Source organism: Cinclus cinclus, chromosome 10, assembly GCF_963662255.1.
Source record: "Cinclus cinclus chromosome 10, bCinCin1.1, whole genome shotgun sequence".
In the NCBI taxonomy this organism is placed as follows: Eukaryota; Metazoa; Chordata; class Aves; order Passeriformes; family Cinclidae; genus Cinclus; species Cinclus cinclus.
Window position 1 is genome coordinate 24,568,908 of NC_085055.1, and position 5,682 is coordinate 24,574,589.

Here is a 5,682-nt window from a genome sequence, read left to right on the forward strand (position 1 = left end):
AAAAAAAATAAAAGCCAGTCTTACTCTGAGGATAGGAGAGTGAAGCTTTGCAGGCACAGAAAGCTCCTGCTTGGCCAGGGGCTGGTCTCAGCTCAGCTTCAGGTGCTCAAATACAGGTTTCTCCCAGCACCTGTACTGACATTTCCACACCTGCTCAAGACCAGAGAAAGCAGAAGAATATTTTTATCAGCCTCTACTGGGCTGCTCCCTAGACTTGGTTTAATATGGTGGAAGTTTTACTCAGGCAGTCAATGACCTTGTCCATCCCCAAGGGAATGACTAACCAGTTTCTGGAATACCCAGACCCCTCTGTGACACCTGTCTGAAGGGGGCTACCCAGGAAGCAGAACAAGCAGCTTCGACACAGGCTGCACTAAAAGTCATGAAGAAGGCAAGATATTGGTTAAAACAGAATTTCAAATGAAATATTTAGACAAAGAGAAACATGTCCAATAGGAAATTCTGGCAGCTGGCAATCAGTTTTACAATTTGAAAGCTCTAAATAGGAGTGCCTATATAAATTTATTTCATATGTTTTTATATCAGCTCCTAAAATCAGATCTCAGTCCCGCAGCTGAATCAGAGCCCTGCTCATGGTGCAGGAACTTTTACAGGTCTCACCAAGACAGTCTTTTTTGTAATTTAATATAAATGCCAATTTCAGTATGCAAATTAACTGTGAGGCCAACTCTTTGAAGAGCTGACTACCCTCAATTCCCAGTGAAGTCAAAAGAGTCAAAGAACCTATGAAGGCACAGGATCACAGTAAATTAGAAAAAAGATGATTACATGTTATGAAGTCCTGATACATTCAGTTAGTTAAAGCTTCTGGAGAGTGAAAACGTAACCAATAATAGGATCTAACAGTTCATTCCAAAGAATTGGAGGAAACAAGGGGCAGTCAAATTCTGTTTTTCAGCCTAAATGTTATTAATATTTCTATAAAGGTGGGGGGAAAGTCAGCTGTAAGTATTCTCTAGGTATAGTAATTAAGGCTCCACCGTGACGCGTCCCTGCAGACATTTAGTTCCCATTAACAGAGCATCAGAATTACAGTTTAATTATTCATAGGCTTCTAAATAGATACTCGGTTTCATTCAAAAAGTCATTGACTGGATTACAGGAAAAGTCCACCAAGCTCCCATCCACTTCAATAAGGCAAAGCAAGAGACAAAGGGCAGCCCCAGGAGAGAGGAGGGAGAGGAAGGTGGGAGAGCACTGCTGCTGGCAGGGATGTCACCCCAGGCCAGGCTCCGGGGACACATCCCGGGTGACCTTCCCGCCGCACTCCCGTCCCGGGAGGAGGATCCACCCGCGCAGCGCCACCCGTGCCCCAGCCCGGCATTTCCACGGGCCTTTACAGAACACAGCTCCCCTCGGCAGGCAGAGCTCAGCTCGGGATTTCCTCGCATCCCCTCCCAGGTCTCAGACCGGGATTGCTCCTTCGCGCGCCAACACGCGCTCCCAAAATCGGAGCGGGCACGGGAGGGAGGCACAGCGGCATCGTGGGGCAGAGCATCCCACCCTGCAGGGAGCCGGGAGCGTGCGGGCCCCGGCGGGCGCTGGCACCGAGCGCTGCTGCCCTCTCCTCCTCCCCTCCCCTCCCTCCCTCTCCTCCTCCTCCTCCTCCTCCCCTCCCTCCCTCTCCTCCTCCTCCTCCTCCCCTCCCTCCCTCTCCTCCTCCCCTCCCTCCCTCTCCTCCTCCTCCCCTCCCTCTCCTCCTCCTCCTCTCCCTCCCTCTCCTCCTCCTCCTCTCCCTCCCTCTCCTCCTCCTCCTCTCCCTCCCTCTCCTCCTCCTCCTCTCCCTCCCTCTCCTCCTCCTCCTCTCCCTCCCTCTCCCTCCTCCACCTCTCCCTCCCTCTCCCTCCTCCACCTCTCCCTCCCTCTCCCTCCTCCACCTCTCCCTCCCTCTCCCTCCTCCACCTCTCCCTCCCTCTCCCTCCTCCACCTCTCCCTCCCTCTCCTCCTCCACCTCTCCCTCCCTCTCCTCCTCCACCTCTCCCTCTCCCTCCTCCACCTCTCCCTCCCTCTCCTCCTCCTCTCTCTCCTCTCCCTCCCTCTCCTCCTCCACCCCTCCCTCTCCCTCCCTCTCCCTCTCCTCCTCCACCTCTCCCTCTCCCTCCCTCTCCCTCTCCTCCTCCACCTCTCCCTCTCCCTCTCCTCCTCCACCTCTCCCTCTCCCTCTCCCCCTCCACCTCTCCCTCTCCTGACACCGAGCTCTGCTGCCCTCTCCTGGCACCGACAGCCGCACAACCGGGAAATCCTGCCCAGAGCGTGACCGTTGGAATATTTCAGAATCAATATTTTTAGGTCTGCGTGGAGACTTGAATATGTAATTTTATAGCAGCTGAGCACAAGGTACTGACAGAATAACTATCGCTTTCCTTAGAGGAATATGTTTGGGGAAACAAGCTTTCTGTTTCCCAGAGGAACTAACAGTTCAACTTGGATTAAAAATTTCCTAACCTTATAAAAAGGAAATTAAAACACTTTTGTGAAACACTTCTGATTATTAAAAAGCCCTTCAATTATTTTACAATTTCTCCTCAACTAAAAAATGCCAATATCTAGAAATTTTTGTCTGAATTTATCTTTAAGAGAGCTGGATATTGGGAGTTAAGCCCCTGAACTAGCTAACTATTTCTAGGACACGTTGCTGCAAGTGATGGATTTAAAACCAGAGATAATGTACATGTTCCCCCAGATAGAATCGTTCTCTGGTTGAAAGTCTTTACAGAAGATTATTGTAAAGAGCACTGCAGTTCCACTGAGTATTTGTGCAGGACTGGTATCTCGCAAAATCCTGGTGAAGACATCAGGAACAGCTCACAGAGACATAACTTCAATGTTTAAACCAAAGTGTGTTGCCTCCTGTCTATAAATAGAAGTCACTTTAACACACAAACCTTTATAGCCAGTTCCTTACTTTTAAACTAGCAGAATTTTACAACTGGCCTACTTACTAGTCCCTTCAGTACTAATCACACAAAACTCCACATTTTGTCTTATATCCACAACTAACACAAGCAATCATAAGCAAATATTCAAGTCAGAATTTTCAAGAGACCTCTCGCATAGCTGTTGAAAAAAGGACTCTTATTCCAGATGACTGGCACAAAATAGTCTTCAAACGTGCTTATGAATAAAAAGTCATGAGACATACAGAATTCAAGGTTATCAAGGAACCCACGATTAACTAACTGAGTTTGCTGTCACAATCAAAGCTGCTCTAAGTTGAGGTGCTGACAACAATACGATAGTAAGGTAACAATAGTCACAGAAGAGCACTGCAGCCCCAGGTTCCACAGACCTATTTGGAAGGTGGAAAGCATGTTTTGAAAGAACTTCTTGTTCCATAAGTGAATCAGCTTCCAGTCAAACTCAGAGAACATACCCCAGCACATGTTTATGGCCAGTGGTTATCTGTACCTCCTCCTCCAAAGCTCTGTGTGAGCACACAGGACACAGGATCCTCTGTGCCCAAGGCTGCTGCTCGTGTTTTCCCATTACTGGGATTCCAAGCATCACCCTCACCTCCAGGGGCTCAGCCTGGAGAATTCACTTCCTCTGGGTAAGTGCTGCACAAACAGGAGATGGTAGACAGTGAACGCAGGAGCTTAAAACATGACAGCCACCTCATTATGAACTCACCCAATTGCTTTAGCAGCATTTCTCTTTCCAAACCCACTTTACTCTCAGGCCCAGCCATTACAACCTTGGCCCCCAAGACCACCTTGCCCTGCCAGTGTGCTCCAGGGAAAACAGCCCTGCTCCCAAGGAGTCTGTGCCAGAGATGACAGAAGGAATGGTGCAATGGGGAGCTGTACACAGGACAGGCTTTTGGGGAGTTTTCCATTTCTAACTTGTGTCTTATATTCCAGGTTCAGTCCTTGGTGATTTTTACATTAACTAGCCCCTTGCCAGGTCCTTTTTTCTTTCCTGAGACCTATGTGCTTTATCAGCTCTCCAGCTGAACAGGCTGGAATAGAACAGGGCAAAGACAGCCAGTCCTCAGCCCTTGGTCCCCCAGCCATGCTCATCACTCCTGCACCTTCCCTTTCCTCATATCCCAGTTTCCCTGAGAAATGCCAGTTTGGGAATACAGTGGGCTACAAAGCAGCAGCATGGCTGGGCTGCTCAGCTGAGCTGCACTGGGCTCTGTGGGAGCAGAAGCCTCACTCTCCTGTTTTTTAAAAAAAAAGCATCTTCAAAGTGCCACCCCTGTAGGTCAGAATCTAGGTAATAACACCCCCCCCCCCCCCCCCCAAAAAAAAAAAAAAAAAATCAATAAAGCCCCAGTGCATTCCACCACAGAGTTCAGCCTGGGGAGCTTTCTCCAAGCCCCAGACCTGAGAAGGTCCAAGGCACTGATGGGATCACAGCAGCCCCCAGGTCCCTACCAGCACAGCCAGGTGCTCCTCAAGGAGGAATTACTGTCAAGGCAGAGCTTGAGAAAACTTAAACATTTGTACCGTCCTCAAATGAGGAATCCAGCTGAAGTCAGCTGGCCCTCAGAAAACCATGCCACTCTCCAAGAGAAATCAAGGGAAAACCAAAAATGAACAAAATAGGAAAGCCACACCCTATGATGCAGGGGGAACTGGAACACCCTCGCTGAGGGGTGGGGAGCAGGGCTGTGGCCCTCCCCTGGCAGGGGTGCCATCTCAGAGAGCCCAGCAGAGCAGATCTGCTCCTTCTCAGGGACCAGCAGTCACCATGTGCTTCAGGACCACCCACCTTGATGAGCACAGCCAAAGACACTCATTGGAGAATGCCCATTAAACACGGGAAAGCTGCAGAGGCCACACCTCCATGAAGGGTTAAAATATTGGAAGGAGAGTGCCTGCCAAATTCTAAGAACGCAAAATGCCAGACCTCCCATATTTTTATTGCAGGCTTCTGCAGTAAGAGGCACTCCCTTAGTCCCCCCAAAAAGTGTTTGCCTCCATGCTTGGGTCCCTCAGCTTAACAACTTCTAAGGGAGCCCTTTCACACCCTGGAAATCAAGCCAGGCTGGAATGCAAGTAGGTGGCACATGAGGTTTGTATTAGCTCTCATATATCTAAACAAAAAGGTGTTGAGCACTGAAAGTCATCAAGTGCAAAAAGTCTTAAAACTTAATTGCAAACACACCCCTTGTCTTCTACCAGAGATGATTAACTCAGCAGTGCCTTTGTCCAGAGCCAGATGAGTCCTTAGAGGAGTTTCTGACCCTCCCAAAGAGCATCCCCAAGTGTTCACATGGAGCAGCCCACAGTCACACAGATGTCTCCCTTTACATTCCAGTGGCCACTGGGCCAACAGGACTTAGTTCTGTACAGAGCAGTAAACGTGTGTGTACTTGCTACCCTTAGACTCCCAAAACACACTGAAAGTACCTTAGGACACAGTTCCCAAAGAACATAACTTCTCCACAAAAGCATTTTTCTCCAGAAAGATCCAATGCCTAGTTAAAGTCTCTGCATTCTCATCTTCCCTTCTCCACCTGCAAATCTTCCTTTATACATCTATTTTGCCTCTAATCAAAGGCAAATAACCTTAAAATGACTACTTTGTCCATATCTTAGAGGAAATAAATTTCCACAATCAAAAGCTTAACTTCATTAATTTAACCACAGAATTTTCAATTGAAAATGTCAGTCAGTTAACTCTGTGGAACAGTCTACTATGACCACCTGGCTA